Source organism: Podarcis bocagei (assembly GCF_964188305.1).
Source record: "Podarcis bocagei genome assembly, chromosome: 3".
NCBI lineage: Eukaryota > Metazoa > Chordata > Lepidosauria > Squamata > Lacertidae > Podarcis > Podarcis bocagei.
The window spans coordinates 104994015-105015018 of record NC_138127.1 but is presented as its reverse complement, the minus strand read 5'-3'; the positions used below and the strand labels follow the sequence as shown (position 1 = coordinate 105015018).

At 45.9% G+C, this 21004-nt stretch overlaps 1 long non-coding RNA gene across 1 annotated transcript in view; it reads right to left on the bottom strand.

The window, feature by feature from the left end:
• Positions 1 to 8065, bottom strand: part of LOC308584265 — a 189867-nt gene extending 181802 nt beyond the window's left edge. Inside the window, exons 1-3 of the long non-coding RNA XR_014006720.1 lie at positions 7951 to 8065; positions 6016 to 6136; positions 4908 to 5020 (exon numbers count right to left, since the gene is read on the bottom strand). This is a non-coding gene — a long non-coding RNA (uncharacterized lncRNA). The remainder of the gene's footprint in view (positions 1 to 4907; positions 5021 to 6015; positions 6137 to 7950) is intronic.
• Positions 8066 to 21004: the final 12939 nt, after the last annotated feature.

The window sequence follows — 21004 nt, the reverse complement described above, 5'->3', positions numbered from 1 at the left end:
TTATTGACCTAATTATTCTAAATAGTTGTGCCGGGTGAGAGCTAGCGGATGCAATGGAAGCTGCAAAGTAAGATTTCTTAGCAGCTTTCATAGCCATCTCATAGGCTTTCATAAGCATCCTATAAGATGTTCTTGAGGCTCCGTCACGAGTCCGTCACCATGCTCCCTTTAGCCGTCTTAGATACCGCTTCATTTTCTGGAGCTCCTCAGTAAACCAAGGGGCCCACTTTCGACAGGGTCGCAGAGGGCGCTTAGGCGCGATCTCATCGATGGCTGCCAAGAGCCAGTTATTCCAGTCCTCAACAAGGTCATCTAATGAGTCGCCAGGAGCAACTCTTGGTATCCAGAGCCTTAATCATCTGACAGCCCTCCTCTGCCCCTCTGGTCAATATCCTTCTTGAATGCCAAATCCTCATTTTTTAATTGATAATTACATATTTAGTAAGGATATTCTTGGAGTTGCAGAACCCCATAGACATTTCCTAATTAAGGAATTCCTTTTCTGGAAATATTTACTACATATACGACCTGGAATTCTACTCCCACTATAGATTATTCTGGGAATAATGTTCGTTTGAGAGTATTAACTCTTCCGCATAAGGGCAGGTTAAATGACTCCCATCTATTAATATATAAAGAAAACTCATCGATTACTTTGTTTAAATTACATGCTACTAATTCAGTAATATCCATTGGTATGATTATACCTAAATATCTAATTGACTCTCTGCAAATATGGAACTGATAGCTCTTAGCTGAATAAATAAAGTCACTGTTACTTATATGAAGTGATACCGACTTTGCCCAATTTATAGAATATCTTGAGCAGGGCTAGCATTGGCTGTCCTCCGATGTCTCTGTGCACCATGAACCATAACAGAAGATCCGGAAGAAAATTTGGCAAACAGTTGGTTCAGTTGTTTCTGGAATCCAGGTTTCAGTTCTTTTCAGTGTTTCTAAGCTATGACACACCGGAATTTTATTGGAATTTCGGGCAGACAACCAAACATTAGCACAGGGAACATGGATGGATTGTTAGATAACAAAATCTCAGACCCTCCAACATTCTGCCAGTTAAACTTGAGACTTGCGCCTTTCAGTGCCATACTCCCGGGCAAATGAGCTGGGGCTTCCCCTCTTCAGTGGGCCTCCACCCCCTCCAGTGGGGGCAGCATTGGGCAGAGGAAGCATGGTGAATGGGTCCAGTGGGGGCAGCCTGACCTGCATCACCAGCAGCTCCCCCTCCTCCTCTGCTTCCATGGACTAAAGCGCAGCCACCTTTTTTTTCACCAAAGACATTTGTCTTTGGGTGCTGAGCTCTCACAAGAGCCAGATGACTGGCGAGGGAGCTCAGCACAAAAAATGGGACATCCAATCAGAAACGGGCATAACTTCTATAATTCCAGGATGTCCCAGTTGAATCAGAACTGTTGATGGATAAGCAATCTAGTCTTGACATCAGGCATAGTTGACGTGTGACCCTCCGATTGTTGTTGGACTACAATTCCCATCATCCATGAACTGCAATTCCCACAAGCCCTTGTTTATTCTGCATGGGTTGAAGCCAAAGGGGGAGGGGGAGGAAATTATAAGCAGCATGAGGATGAGCTTAGCCCACTCATGGTAGCCACCGACACTACCTCCCCGCCCCCCCCCCCAAAAGATACTCTTTCCTCTGTCCATTTCTGAGCCTCCTGCCCCAACCTGGTTTCCTAACATTGTTTCTCCTTTCCACTGCTGATTTCTTTCTCCTCCCTGGAGTCTTCCTAACCAGTCAATGATCCCATTGTGGAAGTATACCTGAAGGAGCATATCTACCTTTATCATTCAGCCCTGACACGGGGGTCCAGCTCCAAGTGTTGGGATTTTAGTTCCCACCAGCTGCGAGCAAGCAGCCAGATTGTTTACATCATGTGATGTATCTGAGCATGAGACAGGAAGTCTGAGCCAGTTCTCAGTGCTCTCAGTGTAACCTGGATGGAGTTACTGTGAGTTGTGTTCCACTTCTGGGTAGAAGCAGAGTAGTGTCGTAGACTCGCATCCTGTACTGCTCAGGCGAGCAGGCATGCTTTTGTACAGTCTTAATAAAGTAGCAGTTAGACTACGGACTGTCCTCTTTCTTCTGTGATGGTTTGCCAAAGGATTGCTAGCATGCTCCTCTCAGGAGGGGGGGTTCGCTTATCAATGGTCTCTCTGGACTGAGGGGGATTCCAGACAGAGAGTGACCTCCGGAGAAAGGCCCCGGGTGCCTGGGATGCTGGCACCGCTCCCGGGCAGGCGTTTTTCCAATAACCTTCTGGCGGTAGTGGTGACTAAGGAACTAAGGGCAATGGCACCAGCGTGGTATTAGTCTAAGACCTGGGAGACATGGGCTCATGGGAGAAAAAGATGTATATTGCTTTGAGTTCCTTGGGGAATGTTGGGGGAGAAATGTCTAAACAAACAAATTTAAAGTGGCATGGATATGTGTTCCTGTGGAGTTTGGAACTGACAGGGTAAAACTCCATGGTGTCCTGTATCTGGGAGGAGCTTGACGCAGAGAAGTGCGTCACAGTCTGTGTCACTGTTCAGACTGGCTTTCGCTTCTGCCTAAGACGCAGCTCAGCTCAGAGGCTGCGTGTGTGCTTTTGGAGCACAGAGAATGTCGGAGGTTTCTGATGGATTTACTGCTTTGTAAATAAACGCTTCTAGAGATAAGAACCAAACTGTCTCCGGACTCGATTTATCCCTCATCTCACACGGACGCAGGACCGCTGCTACTCTGCTCTCCTGCCAGGTCAGCTCCCCAGCAGAGCCACGCAGGGAAGCCTGACTGGACGCAGGACAATTTCCCCAAAGTTCCTATGTGTTTAACTTCAGATATCCTTTTCTGCTTGTATTTTATTTTAATTGGCATCTGCAATTATACTTGGCTATGTTATGAATTAATGTATGTAAATTAAAGTTGAAAAGAAAGACCCAGATCAATGATTGAATCTGGGATCTTGATCACTGGGCAGCAATAGCCCTTCCCGACTCTTCATTCCCACCTCCTCCCTGGCACCTCCCTGAGTTCCTTCTTTCATTCTCAAAATCCCAGAAAACACCCTTCAGAGAATTCTGAGTCCTACTCAGAGTACACCCATAGAAATCAAGAAACCTGATGTGCATTCAGCAGCAGTAAAAACCACTCTCAGTGACCTATGGGCACCCACAAGGCAGTGGATCCTGAATAATCAGTTCCCGTTAGGTCATGGCTCCAGTCTGGGTTGAGTTCACCCTATCCCACCCGTCTTCACATAACCAGCTGGGCAGCGAAACGAAAGCTCTGCCTGGGAGCATGAAAAACATTAGCTGCTGTTATCTCCTCCTGGGACTCGGGGATGAGAACCAAGAGGGATCTTGGGCAGATATGATGCGCTTCCACTGGAGATGGGTCATTTTAAGCCATAGATGCTTTTTTAAAAAATGGAAAAAAAATACATTTTAAATTTGCAGGTTAATATGTGTTTAATTAGATGATCATCTGAACAGACTGATCTTTGTTTCATTGTTTGCTTCACAAATGGATGATCAGGCCCACTTCCACAAGCAAAGATCCAGAAGAATCAGCGTAGCCATCAGGCGTTCACACTGATGGATGTGTGCTGCTCACTGATGTCATTCAAGGGGACAGCATTGTGCATTGAAGCCACATTAAGCAGAAAAAGTTAGACCAGATAGGCAGCGTTTGGTGCGTTCCTCCTGGCAGGACCCCCCTTTTCCTCTTACATTAATTATTGCCCTAAATAAAAGAAAGAAGGAAATCTCTAATCGATTGCACTTTCATGAGCCTGGAGTCAGATTGCTCACCTTCAGGAGATGAGGGAGGATCATAGAATTGTAGTGTTGGAAGGACTCAATGGAACATTTAAGCCCACCCTGTAATGCAGGAATCTGCGGCAGAAAGGAAGAGGACATGCAGGCCCAGCCCCGGAAGAGCTCTCAGAGGAATTTGCAAGATCAGTGCCGACATCCCCTGACCCATCCTGGATATCAGGATGGGCTGCTGGCAGCTGCTGACTTTGAGGACTCCATCACAGGCTAGAATAGATCTATTAAATTATTTCTCATCTCCAGCCTCAGATTGCAGTTGCTTTTCAATTCATTTCTCCAGTATTTCTAAGAGGCAGAATGAACTATCACCATTGTGTGTATCTGAAGAAGTGTGCATGCACACGAAAGCTCATACCAAGACCAAACTTAGTTGATCTCTAAGGTGCTACTGGAAGGAATTTTTTCATTTTCTTTTGACTACGGCAGACCAACACAGCTACCTATCTGTAACTATCAACATTGTTGGCATTCAAGAATTCCTCCCCTGGTTCAGGTCCTTAGGGACCATCAGGTTTCCAGCTCCGGTTCTACTGCTGGATATTGTGATGTATTTTGGTACTTCAGGTGAGGAATGGTGAGTGCAGAATGAAGTGGAACTCTTTTTTGCTAAATCACATATGTGTTCTTGCAGCAGCAGCAGACTGCTGGCTCATCCTTATTTACTGAGTGTTGTCTTAACATTTTGGAAAGTTAGATAAGAGCCACCAGTTTTTACTGCCCATGGGAAGTGCAGCCTGCACAGTTTGTACCCATACGAAAAAAATGTGATATCAAAATTCCCTGTGCACAGAGGAAAACCTTGAGGCTCTAATGCTTAAAAGAAGATGCAGAACCTAGAAGTGCTGCATCAAAACTGAATCCAAATTTAGAAATCTAAAAATAGGGTTAATATGTCCTGATTTATAAAGTGATTGACCACTATTTCCTCTAGCACAAACAAAGCCCTGCTTCTGCTTCCTCCAGTGAAGATGCAGAGTGTAGATCAGGAAATCAGGATTAAAAATGAGCAAACATTGACACGTGAGTGGGACCAACTCATGGGTATCACTTACTCCTGCAGCAGCGTTCATTAGAACCACAGGAGACGTTTGTAATCTCTCCAAAGGGAGAGTTATCAGTCCTTGGGGCCTGGCAAAAACCTCCCGAGAATCTACACAATGGGAGTCTGTGCAAAGGAGAGGGAAGTAGATTTTCATCATTTGAGAGCTCCTTGTGCAATACAGAAACGTTAATTTGACCGGCGTTTTGTTTTGAGCATGGGAATAGCACTTCCAAGTATGAGAGACTGAGGTCCTGCACTGGGAAATGGGAGACCAGCCTTCAAATCCAGCCTCATCATGAGGCTCACAGAGTGGCCTTGGGACAGTCACTCAATCTCAGCCTAATCTCCCTTGCAAGGTTGTTGTGAGGATTAAATTAAGAAGAACCATAGAAGCCACTTTGAGCTCCATTGAGAAGAACCTGGGATATAAATGCAATGAAAAAATATCAGTATTATTATGTCCCATAATGCTGATGGGGAGATTGAGGCTGAGAGTGAAAGTGTGGTTATCCATAGGCCAGCTGGTGATCTCATGGAGGATTCTCACAGACTTGGATTGCCAGGCATGGGAAGTCCTGATTTCACTGATGCTCCGGTCAACATTATTTTTGTACTTCAGGTGAGTTCTGGTGAGTGCAGAATGAAGTGGGAATCTTTGTTGCCAAATCATATTTGTGTTTCTTCAGCAGCAGCAGACTGCTGGCTCATCCTCACTTACTCAGTGCTGCCTTAACATTTTGGAGAGTTAGATCAAAGCCCCCATTTTTTACTTCCCATGGAAAGAGCAGCTTGCACAGTTTGCCCCCATATGAACATCGGTGGCATCAAAATTCCCTGTGCACAGATGAAAACCTTGAGGCTCTAATGCTTAAAAGAAGATGCAGAACCTAGAAGGGCTGCATCAAAACTGAATCCAACTTTTTACTTCTAAAAATAAAATGAATATACCCTGAGCATATTATCAGCTACTCTGATCCAGAAACTGATCAATGATTATTTCATTTGGCACAAGCAAAGCCCTGCATTGTCCAGTGAAGATGTAGAGTGTAGATCAGGAAAACAGGATTAAAAATTAGTAAACATTTGCACGAGTGGGACCACCAAGTGATGGGTATCACTTACATCTACAGCAGCGTTCATTAGGACCACAGGGGATGTTTGTAATCTCTCCAAAGGTACAGTTCTTAGTGATTGGGGCCTGGCAAAATCCTCCCGAGTGTGTACAAAATGGAATTTCAGCTGTGCAAAAGAGAGGGAATTAAATTGTCATTATTTGAAAGGACTTCTTGTGCAAAACAGAAATGTTAATTTGACGGGCGTTTTGTTTTGAACATTGGACTAGCACTTCCAAGTATGAGAGCCTGAGGTCCTGGACTAGGAAATGGGATACCAGCCTTCAAATCCAGCCTCATCATGAAGCTCACAGTGTCTCCTTGGGCCTCTCAGGGTTGTTGTGAGGATTAAATTAGGAACAACCACAGAAGGCACCTTGAGCTCCATGGAGGAAAAGGTGGGATATAAATGCAATGAGTAAATAAATATTCAAAGCCTTCTGAACCAGCAAGTCAGTATTATTATGTCCCATAATACCGATGGGGAGATCAGTGGCGTAGCGTGGGCTGTCAGCACCCGGGGCAAGGCAAGTAATTTGCGCCCCCTAACCCGTGGATTTTAGCACTCAAGTGCGAGCGCCCCCCCCAGATGTTGCGCCCGGCCCCCCTGCACCCCCCACGCTACGCCACTGGGGCTGGAGGCGAGCGAAGGAGCCAAGGACCCCCCCCCCCAAGGCTCAGCAGGAATTTATTAAATTTATTATTTGCGGAGCCCCCGCAGGCCGAGGCAGCCGAAGCCCCCTCCCCTCGGGCGCCTCCCCGCCCCCTCCTCTCCTTGGGCTGTAGGTGGAGCTCCAGATCCGGGCTTGGCGAGCGCCTCTCCTCCTCCCAGCTGGGTCCGGGGGCTTCCAGCCGTGCTCCGTCTTCGCCCCCCCCCCCGCGGCTGAGACTTGCGCTGAGAGCCAGAGCCAGCAGCGCCCCCTTCTGCCGGGAGACCCTCGCCCGCCCACCGGCTTCCTCTCGGAGGGTTTGGGGGAGCGCAGGGCGCGGCGAGGCCCCTCGGAGCTCTCCTCCCTCCCAGTCGGCAGAAGCAGCCACCGCCTGTGGCTGGGCCGAGGGGATGGCGGCAGCGGCAGGGTGCGGAGGCTGCCTGTGCCCGGCCAGGCGTCGGTGGCGGCGTCGGTGCTGCTGCAGTGGCTGCTCCTCCTGCGAGCCAGTGAGTGGAGCGCAGCGGCGGCGGGGGGTGCGCGCGCGCTAGGGCGCAAGGCGGGCGGTGGCGGCGGGGAGCCCGGCGGAGGAAGGAACATGTCCCTTCCCTCTGGACTCGCACCCCCCCAGATGTTGCGCCCGGTGCGGCCGGCACCCCTGGCACCCCCCACGCTACGCCACTGGGGGAGATTGAGGCTGAGAGTGAAAGCCTGGTTTACCCGAGGCCAGCTGGTGAGCTCATGGTGGAGTTTTACAGATTTGGATTGTCAGGCATGGGAAGTCCTGATTTGACTGACATCATCAATTTAACATAGAATGGTTGATTTGGGGGGGGGTCTTCTTTATATATGGGGTTGCAGGTGGTGCTGTGGCGTAAACCGCTGAGCCTCTTGGGCTTGCCAATCGGAAGGTCGTCGTTCGAATCCCCATGATAGGGTGAGCTCCCTTTGCTCAGTCCCAGCTTCTGCCAACCTAGCAGTTCAAAAGCATGTTAAAGTGCAAGTTGATAAATAGTTACTACTACTGCAGCAGAAAGGTAAACAGCGTTTCCGTGCGCTGCTCTGGTTTTGCCAGAAGCGGCTTAGTCATGCTGGCCACATGACCTGGAAAAATTGTCTGCAGACAGACGAGGGCTCCCTCGGTCAGTAAAGCTAGCTGAGCACCCAACCCCAGAGTTGTTTGTGACTGGACTTAACTGCCAGGGGTCCTTTACCTTTACCCTTTTATATATATTTATTTACTACATATTTATCTTTTTTGCAAAAACAAAACAACTCAGTGGATATCACTTACCCCTGCAGCAGATTCCCTTGCTGCCACAGGAGATCCCCTTAATTTCTCCATTTTCACATTTTGTAGTTGCTGAATAATGGCAAGTTCCTCCTGCTAGTTCACATATAAATTGCCCTGTGTAAAAGAGAAGGGAAATAAATTCGTTTCAAGGGGGCAAAGGGGTTGCCAACTACTTTTTTTCCAAACTAGAACCCTGCGTATTTAATGGGATGACCAACTTTCACAGGCTTCTGCTGCCTCTCAACCTGCTAACTACTGTTTCATTGGCCAACATTAGCAAGGGTCAGATCGGTCCTCCTTCTCTGCAAACACTCCAGCTGATTCCTGAACCTTGTAAGGGGGCTGACACTCAGCTGCACCCAGCCAGTTGGGTGGCACATAAATCATAACATTATGATGATTATTATTACTGCTCCTGGGATTTTTTCTGCAAAGCTGAAAAGCCTATATCTTGCAGGTTGTTAATGCAAGGAGAGAAAAATTAGCAGATAATGCACCCACAGACCCACATAAATGGCAACTATGTCAGCCTTCATTCCATTCTACTGAAGGTTGCCCCTTTGCTTTCAACATCTGCCAATCAGAATTACTGCTGTTCTGAGCTTCAGAAATACCTTGCCACTTGCGCCCTCTCTGAGAATGTTTTTTTCTGTAATCTTCCCAGTAGTGTTGCCAATGTGTTTTGCTCAGCTCACACCCAAATGTGCTGGCTATAGTCATTCTCAGCTACCAGCCAGGTGAGGAGGGGGTAAGGCCCACCCATTTGGCTAGGGGCACCATCTCTTCATAGGGTATAATGATGGGGTCCTGAGGTGGCAACTGTGGGCATTCTTTAACAAAGAAACTTGCTGGGTTAGGTCTACAATGGAATCCTTCATCAGATATTTACTCTTCATAGATCCAGGACCTCTGGAATTAGAAAGGACTTGGGGATCATAGAATCATAGAGTTGGAACAGACCACAAGGGCCATCGAGTCCAACCCCCTGCCAAGCAGGAAACACCATCAGAGCACTCCTGACATATGGTTGTCAAGCCTCTGCTTAAAGACCTCCAACGAAGGAGACTCCACCACACTCCTTGGCAGCCAATTCCACTGTCAAACAGCTCTTACTGTCAGGAAGTTCTTCCTAATGTTTAGGTGGAATCTTCTTTCTTGTAGTTTGGATCCATTGCTCTGTGTCCGCTTCTCTGGAGCAGCAGAAAACAACCTTTCTCCCTCCTCTATGTGACATCCTTTTATATATTTGAACATGGCTATCATATCACCCTTAACTTCCTCTTCTCCAGGCTAAACATGCCCAGCTCCCTTAGCCGTTCCTCATAAGGCATCGTTTCCAGGCCTTTGACCATTTTGGTTGCCCTCCTCTGGACACGTTCCAGTTTGTCAGTGTCCTTCTTGAACTGTGGTGCCCAGAACTGGACACAGTACTCCAGGTGAGGTCTGAGCAGAGCAGAATACAGTGGCACTATTACTTCCCTTGATCTAGATGCTATACTCCTATTGATGCAGCCCAGAATTGCATTGGCTTTTTTAGCTGCCGCGTCACACTGTTGGCTCATGTCAAGTTTGTGGTCAACCAAGACTCCTAGATCCTTTTCACATGTACTGCTCTCAAGCCAGGTGTCACCCATCTTGTATTTGTGCCTCTCATTTTTTTTGCCCAAGTGCAATAGTTACATTTCTCCCTGTTAAAATTCATCTTGTTTGTTTTTGCCCAGTTCTCTAATCTGTCAAGGTGGTTTTGAAGTGTGATCCTGTCCTCTGGGGTGTTAGCCACCCCTCCCAGTTTGGTGTCATCTGCAAATTTGATCAGGATGCCCTTGAGTCCATCATCCAAGTCATTGATAAAGATGTTGAATAAGACCAGGCCCAAGACAGAACCCTGTGGCACCCCACTAGTCACTCTTCTCCAGGATGAAGAGGAACCATTGATATTTGGGTCCTCTCTTTTCCCCTTTATGAAAATAGGGACAACATTTGCCCTCCTCCAGTCTGCCGGGACTTCGCCTGTTCTCCAGGAATTCTCAAAGATGACTGCCAGTGGTTCTGAGATCACATCTGCCAGTTCTTTTAATACTCTTGGATGCAGTGCATCTGGCCCTGGAGCCTTGAATACATCTAAACTAGCCAAGTATTCTTGTACTATCTCCTTAGTTATTCTGGGCTGTGTTTCCTCTGCTGAATCATTTGCTCCAAATTCTTCAGGTCGGGCATTGTTTTCTTTATCGGAGAAGACTGAGGCAAAGAAGGCATTGAGGAGTTCAGCCCTTTCTGTGTCCCCTGTTTGCATCTCACCATCTTCTCCTCTGAGTGACCCCACTGTTTCTTTGTTCTTCCTTTTGCTACGAACATACCCATAAAAGCCTTTTTTGTTGCTTTTAACCTCTCTAGCAAGCCTTTCCTTTCCTTTTAGTATTACTGTCCATGGGATCTCACCCAGCACTTCCCTAAGCTTTATGAAGTCGGCTTTCTTAAAGTCAAGAAATTGAGTCCTAGTATGCTTGGCTGCTCCTTTCCGCTGTATAGTAAACTTCAGAAGAGCATGATCACTCGCACCTAATGATCCTTCCACTTCTACCCCACTAACCAGGTCATCAACATTGGTTAGGACCAAATCTAAAATGGCTGTTCCTCTTGTTGCTTCTCCCACTTTCTGGACAATGAAGTTGTCTGCAAGGTCAGTGAGGAATCTGTTTGACCTTATGCTCTTGGCAGAGTTTGACATCCAACAAATATCTGGGTAATTGAAGTCCCCCATTACTACTATCTCCCTTCCTTTTGCATGCTTGGCCATCTGTTCCAGGAAGGCATCATCTATGTCCTCCGTTTGGCTTGGGGATCTATAGTAAACTCCCACAATGAGGTCACTGTTATTCTTCTCTCCCTTAATTTTGACCCAAATGCTCTCACTTTGGCTTTGAGGTTCTAAATCTTGGATCTCTTCACAGGTATACACATCCCTGACATATAACGCCACTCCTCCTCCTTTCTTGTCTGGTCTGTTTCTCTGAAATAGATTGTATCCCTCCATTATTACATTCCAATCATGGGACTTATCCCACCAGGTTTCAGTGATGCCTATTATGTCATATTTAGTTTGCTGTACCAAGAGCTCAACCTCATTTTGTTTATTTCCCATGCTTTGTGCATTAGTGTACAGACATTGAAGTCCATTAATCATTCCCCGGTGTCTCTTATTTAAGGATTTTTTCCTCCCACCACTAGGTCTGCGTGCTGTTTGCTCCATTTGGTCTATGACATTTGGATGATCATCTTCATCAATTGATAGACTCCTACCTTCAGGAGCACTGTCTCCCTGCACACTAAATCTTCTAAACTCTCAGCAATATAAATGACCACCATGGAAGCTGCCTTGTGGCTCATTCAGCATCCTGAACATTCTGCTTTTGCAAAAGCCATGTATTCAATTTCAATTTCAATATTAAATATATTGTTAAATACTTTCCTCCTCCACCACCCTTTTTAAGCAGCCAGATAGAATAGGGAGCAGCTAATTCATGCTGTTGTTCCACCTACAGCAGTTTCTCAGGGTCTCCGGCAGGGGAAATGCCTGGGATTGAAGCTGAGACCTTCTGCATTTCCAGCAGCTACTCCCTCCCTGTGCCCTCTTACCTGCAACAACATGGAAGAGGATGACGACCAGAGTAAAGCTCAGGTAGAGGAACCTCATGGCTGCAGTTTCCTCTGAGATCTCTGCCAAAGGGAAGGCACTCTGAGGCAGAAGGAAGTGGAGTTTGGATGGAGCAAGGAGGTTCTCTCTACTTATAGTGTTGCAGTGCCAAATCCGGTAACTGTCAGCATAGCATCAGAACCCTCCAGGCCCCTTTCTCTTAAATCATCCTAAGCCATTTATTTATCTTGCACATCATCCTAAGATTTACCCACACAATCACCTTTCTCATATATTGACAATCTGTCCTGTGCTCCAGGCTACAAACAGGTATTTCGTGCAACTCTCAGCATCCAAACTCTTCTCTCTTAACTCATCCTATGCAATTTATTCATCTTGGAGAACTTCCTAATATTTACCTGCAGAACAGCCTTTCTCCTGCTGTTTTCTTTCCATATCAGTTAACAGATTTCCTGCCATCTCACAAAAGCTGTTGCCAACTTCACAGAGCCTGGATAGAAAGGAAGTGGAATTTCGGGTAAGAGCTCGGCTGTAATGCAGTTTGATACAACCTCTTTGGGTTGGACTGTTCAGTTTGGCTGCAGTTGCCATACCTACCAAGAAAGAATCTTTTCAGTGTGCCTTTCTCCTGGTCTGTACCTTTTTGGTTGCAGTTTGCTTAAAACATGCTTGCTATTGTGATGCATATAGTTTTATGTACATTGCCCCCATTATATGCTTCCCCCCATACCCAAATAAATTAATTACTTTATCCCATCATTCATAAGTTATAAGCACAACCAAGAACAACACCCAGAAGATGAGAGGAGAAACCTGTTAGTAGAAACATTGTTTAAAGTCTTTTGATCAGTTGTACTCTGCTTTTCCACACGCTAGCAAGGTTATGCTTAAAATTATGCAAGGAAGGCTCAAGTAGTATGTGGACCGACAACTCCCAGAAGTGCAAGCTGGATTTAGAAGAGGCAGAGGAACCAGAGACCAAATAGCAAACATGCACTGGATTATGGAGAAAGCTAGAGAGTTGCAGAAAGACATCTACTTCTGCTTCATTGACTATGCAAAAGCCTTTGACTGTGTTGACCACAGCAAACTATGACAAGTTCTTAAAGAAATGGGAGTGCCTGATCACCTCATCTGTCTCCTGAGAAATCTCTATGTGGGACAAGAAGCTACAGTTAGAACTGGATATGGAACAACTGATTAGTTCAAAATTGGGAAAGGAGTATGACAAGGCTGTATATTGTCTCCCTGCTTATTTAACTTATATGCAGAATTCATCATGCAGAAGGCTGGGCTGGATGAATCCATAGCCGGAATTAAAATTGCTGGAAGAAATATCAACAACCTCAGATATGCAGATGACACAACCTTGATGGCAGAAAGTGAGGAGGAATTAAAGAACCTTTTATTGAGGGTGAAAGAGGAGAGCGCAAAATATGGTCTGAAGTTCAACATCAAAAAAACGAAGATCATGGCCACTGGTCCCATCACCTCCTGGCAAATAGAAGGAGAAGAAATGGAGGCAGTGAGAGATTTTACTTTCTTGGGCTCCATGATCACTGCAGATGGTGACAGCAGCCACGAAATTAAAAGACACCTGCTTCTTGGGAGAAAAGCAATGACAAACCTTGACAGCATCTTAAAAAGTAGAGAATCACCTTGCCAACAAAGGTCCGTATAGTAAAAGCTATGGTTTCCCCAGTAGTGATGTATGGAAGTGAAAGCTGGACCATAAAGAAGGCCGATCGCCGAAGAATTGATGCTTTTGAATTATGGTGCTGGAGGAGACTCTTGAGAGTCCCATGGGCTGCAAGAAGATCAAACCTCTCCATTCTTAAGGAAATCAGCCGTGAGTGCTCACTGGAAGGAAAGATCGTGAAGCTGAGGCTCCAATACTTTGGCCACCTCATGAGAAGAGAAGACTCCCTTGAAAAGACCCTGATGTTGGGACAGATGGAGGGCACAAGGAGAAGGGGACAACAGGACGAGATAGTTGGATAGTGTTCTCAAAGCTACCAGCATGAGTTTGACCACACTGCGGGAGGCAGTGGAAGACAGGAGTGCCTGGTGTGCTCTGGTCCATGGGGTCACGAAGAGTCGGACACGACAAAACGACAAAAACCACTCTGCTTTTCAGTCAAAAGGCCCCCAGAGTAGCTTACATACAATTTAAAAACCAAAAGAGAGAGCCTGGGAAGAGAAAATAAAAAAAATTCCTTCCAGTAGCACCTTAAAGACCAACTAAGTTAGTTCTTGGTATAAGCTTTCGTGTGCATGCACACTTCTTCAGATACACTGAAACAGAAGTTGCCAGATCCTTCTATATATTGAGAAGGTGGGGAGGGGTATTACTCAGAAGGGTGGTGGGAATCGGAGATTGGCAGATAGCTGAGATGAGCCTGTTGACGACTCTTAACGACTGTAATAGGCCAAACCTTACGCCAAAGAATAAACGGACATAAATCTGACATCAAGAATCACAAAACAGAGAAACCAGTAGGAGAACACTTCAATCTCCCAGGACATTCTATACAAGATCTCAAAGTAGCTGTTTTACTACAAAGGAATTTCAGAAATAGACTGGAAAGAGAAGCTGCTGAATTGCAACTCATTACCAAACTTAAAACAATGGAGAGACCTGGTCTGAACAGAGACATTGGATTCTTATCTCATTATACATGACTAAGCCATTTCTCACCTTCTCACCCCTTGCCTTTTCCTGCAAGACCTATTACAGTCGTTAAGAGTCGTCAACAGGCTCATCTCAGCTATCTGCCAATCTCCGATTCCCACCACCCTTCTGAGTAATACCCCTCCCCACCTTCTCAATATATAGAAGGATCTGGCAACTTCTGTTTCAGTGTATCTGAAGAAGTGTGCATGCACACAAAAGCTTATACCAAGAACTAACTTGTTGTTGTTGTTTAGTCGTTTAGTCGTGTCCGACTCTTCGTGACCCCATGGACCAGAGCACGCCAGGCACTTCTGTCCTCCACTGCCTCCCGCAGTTTGATCAAACTCATCCTAGTAGCTTCAAGAACACCATCCAACCATCTCATTCTCTGTCGTCCCCTTCTCCTTGTGCCCTCCATCTTTCCCAACATCAGGGTCTTTTCCAGGGAGTCTTCTCTTCTCATGAGGTGGCCAAAGTATTGTAGCCTCAGCTTCACGATCTGTCCTTCCAGTGAGCGCTCAGGGCTGATTTCCTTCAGAATGGAGAGGTTTGATCTTCTTGCAGTCCATGGGACTCTCAAGAGTCTCCTCCAGCACCATAATTCAAAAGCATCAATTCTTCGGCGATCAGCCTTCTTTATGGTCCAGCTCTCACTTCCATACATCACTACTGGGAAAACCATGGCTTTTACTATACGGACCTTGTTGGCAAGGTGATGTCTCTGCTTTTTAAGATGTTGTCTAGGTTTGCCATCGCCTTTCTCCCAAGGAGCAGGCGTCTTTTAATTTCGTGACTGCTGTCACCATCTGCACTGATCATGGAGCCCAAGAAAGTAAAATCTCTCACTGCCTCCATTTCTTCCCCATCTATTTGCCAGGAGGTGATGGGCCCAGTGGCCATGATCTTGGTTTTTTTGATGTTGAGCTTCAGACCATATTTTGCGCTCTCCTCTTTCACCCTCATTAAAAGGTTCTTTAATTCCTCTTCACTTTCTGCCATCAAGGTTGTGTCATCTGCATATCTGAGGTTGTTGATATTTCTTCCGGCAATCTTAATTCCGGCTTGGGATTCATCCAGCCCAGCCTTTCGCATGATGAATTCTGCATATAAGTTAAATAAGCAGGGAGACAATATACAGCCTTGCCGTACTCCTTTCCCAATTTGGAACCAATCAGTTGTTCCATATCCAGTTCTAACTGTAGCTTCTTGTCCCACATAGAGATTTTGCAGGAGACAGATGAGGTGATCAGGCACTCCCATTTCTTTAAGAACTTGCCATAGTTTGCTGTGGTCGACACAGTCAAAGGCTTTTGCATAGTCAATGAAGCAGAAGTAGATGTCTTTCTGGAACTCTCTAGCTTTCTCCATAATCCAGCGCATGTTTGCAATTTGGTCTCTGGTTCCTCTGCCTTTTCTAAATCCAGCTTGCACTTCTGGGAGTTCTCGGTCCACATACTGCTTGAGCCTTCCTTGTAGAATTTTAAGCATAACCTTGCTAGCATGTGAAATGAGTGAAATTGTGCGGTAGTTGGAGCATTCTTTGGCACTGCCTTTCTTTGGGATTGGGATGTAGACTGATCTCCAATCCTCTGGCCACTGCTGAGTTTTCCAAACTTGCTGGCATATTGAGTGTAGCAACTTAACAGCATCATCTTTTAAAATTTTAAACAGTTCAGCTGGAATACCATCACTTCCACTGGCCTTGTTATTTGCAGTGCTTTCTAAGGCCCATTTGACTTCACTCTCCAGGATGTCTGGCTCAAGGTCAGCAACCACACTACCTGGGGTGTACGAGACATCCATATCTTTCTGGTATAATTCCTCTGTGTATTCTTGCCACCTCTTCTTGATGTCTTCTGCTTCAGTTAGATCTTTACCACTTTTGTCCTTTATTATGGTAATCTTTGTACGAAATGTTCCTTTCATATTTCCGATTTTCTTGAACAGATCTCTGGTTCTTCCCATTCTGTTGCTTTCCTCTATTTCTTTGCATTGCTCGTTTAAGAAGGCCTTCTTGTCTCTCCTTGCTATTCTTTGGAAATCTGCATTCAATTTCCTGTATCTTTCACTATTTCCCTCGCATTTTGCTTGCCTTCTCTCCCCCACTATTTGTAAGGCCTCGTTGGACAGCCACTTTGCTTTCTTGCATTTCTTTTTCATTGGGATGGTTTTAGTTGCTGCCTCCTGTATAATGTTGCGAGCCTCCACCCATAGTTCTTCAGGCACTCTGTCCAGCACATCTAAATCCTTAAACCTGTTCCTCACTTCCACTGTGTATTCATAAGGGATTTGGTTTAGATTGTATCTTACCTGTCCAGTGGTTTTTCCTACTTTCTTCAGTTTAAGCTTGAATTTTGCTATAAGGAGCTGATGATCTGAGCCACAGTCAGCTCCAGGTCTTGTTTTTGCTGACTGTATAGAGCTTCTCCATCTTTGGCTGCAGAGAATATAATCAATCTGATTTCGATGTTGCCCATCTGGGGATGTCCATGTGTAGAGTCGTCTCTTGTGTTGTTGGAAAAACGTGTTTGTGATGACCAGCTTGTTCTCTTGACAGAACTCTATTAGCCTTTGCCCTGCTTCGTTTTGATCTCCAAGGCCAAACTTGCCAGTTGTTCCTTTTATCTCTTGATTCCCTACTTTAGCATTCCAATCCCCTATAATGAGCAGAACATCCTTCTTTGGTGTCACTTCTATAAGGTCTTGTAAGTCTTCATAGAATTGGTCAATTTCAGTTTCTTCAGCACCAGTAGTTGGTGCATAAACTTGGATTACTGTGATGTTAAAAGGTCTGCCTTGGATTCGTATTGAGATCATTCTATCATTTTTGAGACTGCATCCCAGTACAGCTTTCGCCACTCTTTTGTTAACTATGAGGGCCACTCCATTTCTCTTACGGGTTTCTTGCCCACAGTAGTAGATATGATAGTCATCCGAACTGAATTCGCCCATTCCCGTCCATTTTAGCTCACTGATGCCCAGGATGTCAATATTTATTCTCGCCATCTCATTTTTGACCACATCCAACTTACCCAGGTTCATGGTTCTTACATTCCAGGTTCCTATGCAATATTTTTCTTTACAGCATTGGACTTTCCTTTCGCTTCCATGCATATCCACAACTGAGCGTCCTTTCGGCTTTGGCCCAGCCGCTTCATCAGCTCTGGATCTACTTGTACTTGTCCTCCGCTCTTCCCCAGTAGCATGTTGGACACCTTCCGACCTGAGGGGCTCATCTTCCAGCGTCATAACTTTTATATGCCTGTTGTCTTTGTCCATGGAGTTTTCTTGGCAGGGATACTGGAGTGGCTTGCCGGTTCCTACTCCAGGTGGATCACATTTGGTCAAAACTCTCCACTATGACCTGTTCATCTTGGGTGCCCTGCTCGGCATAGTTCATAGCTTCTCTGAGTTCTTCAAGCCCCTTCGCCACGGCAAGGCAGTGATCCATGAAGGGGAAGAACTAACTTAGTTGGTCTTTAAGGTGCTACTGGAAGGAATTTTTTTATTTTGACTATCGCAGACCAACACGGCTACCTATCTGTAACTGGGAAGAGAAAGTTTGTTTTGGCTATGTTCGATGCTGTGCAAGGTCTGAGAAATAGCTTGCATTTTGCCTGCCTGGAAAGGCAGTAAACAATCCAGCAAAGGCTATTGGAGTTTTAGCAAGGCTGGAAAGTAAGAAAGAGGCTTGGCTTCAAGATGGATGCCAAGAAGGGGGGAGCCCTGCCTTGTCCATCTCCCCTGACTAGAGACAGTTATTCATCGTAGTCTGGATGGATAACTACCCCAGAAGGGGTGAGCAAAAATGATGCTGGCCAAGTTCCTAAGAGCTCATCAAAAGCTGAGGAGAGCTTTGACCCCAGATGGGGGAGTGAAGGAACTGTTGCTGTTGGAACTGTTGCTGTTCCTGTTCAAGATGCAATGGATGTTTCTGGCAGGGGGAGAGAGGAACAGAGTTCTGACTCCCCCACTGATGATGCTACTGGAAAGCGTGCTGTAGCATTGAGTGCTGTCCCATGTTACAATTGTGGACAGACTGGGCATCTACAGTGAAACTGTAGGAAGCCACGCCAGCCAAAAGGAGCCAAGAGCAGCTCTGCGAAGCCTGAGGCGTTAGGCAAAAGCCGTTCCAAGTACCAGGTGAAACCTGCAAAGGCTTTGATGGCGAAAGGAACCACACCAGATGTTGGGAACTCGTTTATAATCGACACTGGAGCCACAGTTCATATGTGTCCACACAGAGAACTGTTTTCTACGTTTAAGAAGCAAAGCTTCACTGTGAAACAGGCCAACGGTCAGGAGCTGGAAGCGACCGGGATTGGGACTGTGTATCTTGAGAGTCTGAACTTGACAATAAACAATGTCTACCTGGTTCCAGAATTGAAGTTCAATCTGCTGAGTGTGTTGCAGATTGCAAAGAAAGGACTGAAACTGTCCTATGATGCTAAGAGCTGCAAGATCTTCAAAGATGGAGAACTGTATCTTTCTGCCAGAGAGAAAGATGGACTGTATTTGTTGACTTTTGATCAAAGTGATTACATGAAATGTAATTCTTCTGGTTCTAATGCAATATCTCTTGCAGGTGTGACCAAGAGCGCCCGGAAGGTGGCGAAGGTCGACAGGGCATTTCAGCGGGTGTATGCTGATGTGATTGGTCCTCTAGAACCATCTAGAGGCGGTGCAAGATTTTACCTTGTGTGTGTGGATTGTTTTACTAATTATTCTTGGGTTTTTATGATGGAGAAACCACAAGAGACCTTAGAAAGGTTTCAGGAGTTTTGTGACAAGGTTAAAAATATGCATGATGCTAACATTGATTGTCTCTTCACAGATGAGAAACAAGTTTTTCTTTTACAGGCTTTTCAGAAGTTCCTGCAGAAGAAAGGGATAGACCACAAAGTTGCTGTTTCGGCAGAAGCATGGAACAGGGGGGTCTGTGTGAGGGTGAACAAAGAATTGCAAAAGGGGATGAATGCGCAATTGCTGAGTTCACATTTGCCACATGAATATTGGGCGGAGGCGTTAGTGTCCTATGTTCACGTGTGGGTGAGAAAGGTCTCAAAAGAGTTGGGAAGTTCTCCTTTTGAGAAGCTGTTCCACAGAAAACCTTCTGTTGCCTATTTTAAGGTTTTCGGGTCTCATGTGAGAACAGAAGCTCCAGGTGGAGTGAAGAATGCCAGAGGCATTTTTGTGGGATATGAAAAGGGTCTCTACAGGGTAATTTTGTCTGAATCTGGTCAGGTGATTCTCACAAAGTTTCTGGAGAGTGCTCCTGAACAGGAGCGGGTAGTAGTACACACATTTCCCACAAATGACAATTCAGATGATGATGATTTTTCTGATTTCACAGATTACAGTGGTACTGATGATGACAGTGATAGCTCAGTTGTAACAGTCATTGAGAGAAAATCTCACACAATGGATAGACCTTCACAGGTGAAGGATGAACCACTGTTTGCCATTGGATCTGGTTCTCAACAAAGTCCTGAGGTTGAACCAGTGAGCAGAGAGGATCAGCACCTTATACGCAGGTCTGAGAGAGTTACAAAGGGTGTACCACCAAAGAGGTACTCAAAAGAGTTTGCTAACTTAGCTGTTGCGTGTGTTGCTATTGTTAACAACTCAAAGCAGGTTGAAGCAGTGTCTAAGTCAGAGACAAAGACACAACAGAGAGCTGCTAGCCAAGGTAATGCAGATGCACTCATTCCTTGGAAGCCAGACAACCAGAGAGGTGCACTGGTGAAACCAGTGGTGGGGAGTTCCAAGGGTGGAACTGAAACAAAAGGGGACTGTTATATGTATAACAACTGTTTGTTCTCTTCTCTGGATCATGTTTTGCACATTGATGCTTTTGGGGGAGGTTGTCAGGAAAAAGCAGCAATGCAAAAGCCAGCTGCAGGTGGCTGGAAAGCAAAACAGGATGTTGGTGTATGGAACTGTACTGGTGGGAAAAAGGGGCAGTCCATTCTCTGTACTGAGCACCGGATGTTAGCTCAGAGTGTCATCTGACCTGTACTGGAAGTGCAGGGGTGGAGCAGTGACTCTACTGCTGGAGTCTGATGGGTACAGACACGTTTCTCTGTACTGCTGAACGACAGGAATAAAAGACATGTAAAAGGACTCCTGTCTGTCTTTCATCCCCTCCCTGGGGGAATGCAGGTAGGGAGAGAAGGAGGAGGGTGTGTCCTGCTCACGTCTGAGGAGGATCGCTGATTTATGACCTTGCCTGCCGGGAGACGCAGACGGGAAGGTCAACAAGAATCCCAGCTGAATGCCTGGGAGTGAGGCCAGTTACCTCTGACCTCGGCTGGAATCCTGACACATAGCAGGTGCTGCTGAGTTGTACTGATTAAACTGTGTCAGCAATTGGGTAGAGTATATAAGGAGCAGCACCTAGCTCTCCCATTACCCTGGGGGATGGGTTGGTGGTTGGGTCTGGTTTGTTGATGTATTTAGTGTAAATGGAGTTTTTGTTTTTCTTATTAAAACCTTCCTTAAGTTATTTTTGAGTCCTTTCTTTTTAATGCATGGTCTCCCCAGCAAGCTCTCTGCAGCGCTACCATACTGCAAAAAGCCAACATCTTTGGTTATGGGCCCAGCTGCTGAGTGGATGACTGCATATTTTTGGACTCTGAGAAAGGTTTGAAAACTCCTTCTCCTGTTAGCGTAGTTTTTGTGGGTCTGGAAGAGTTCCAGAATGGTTGACCGGGCTCCAGAAGCTG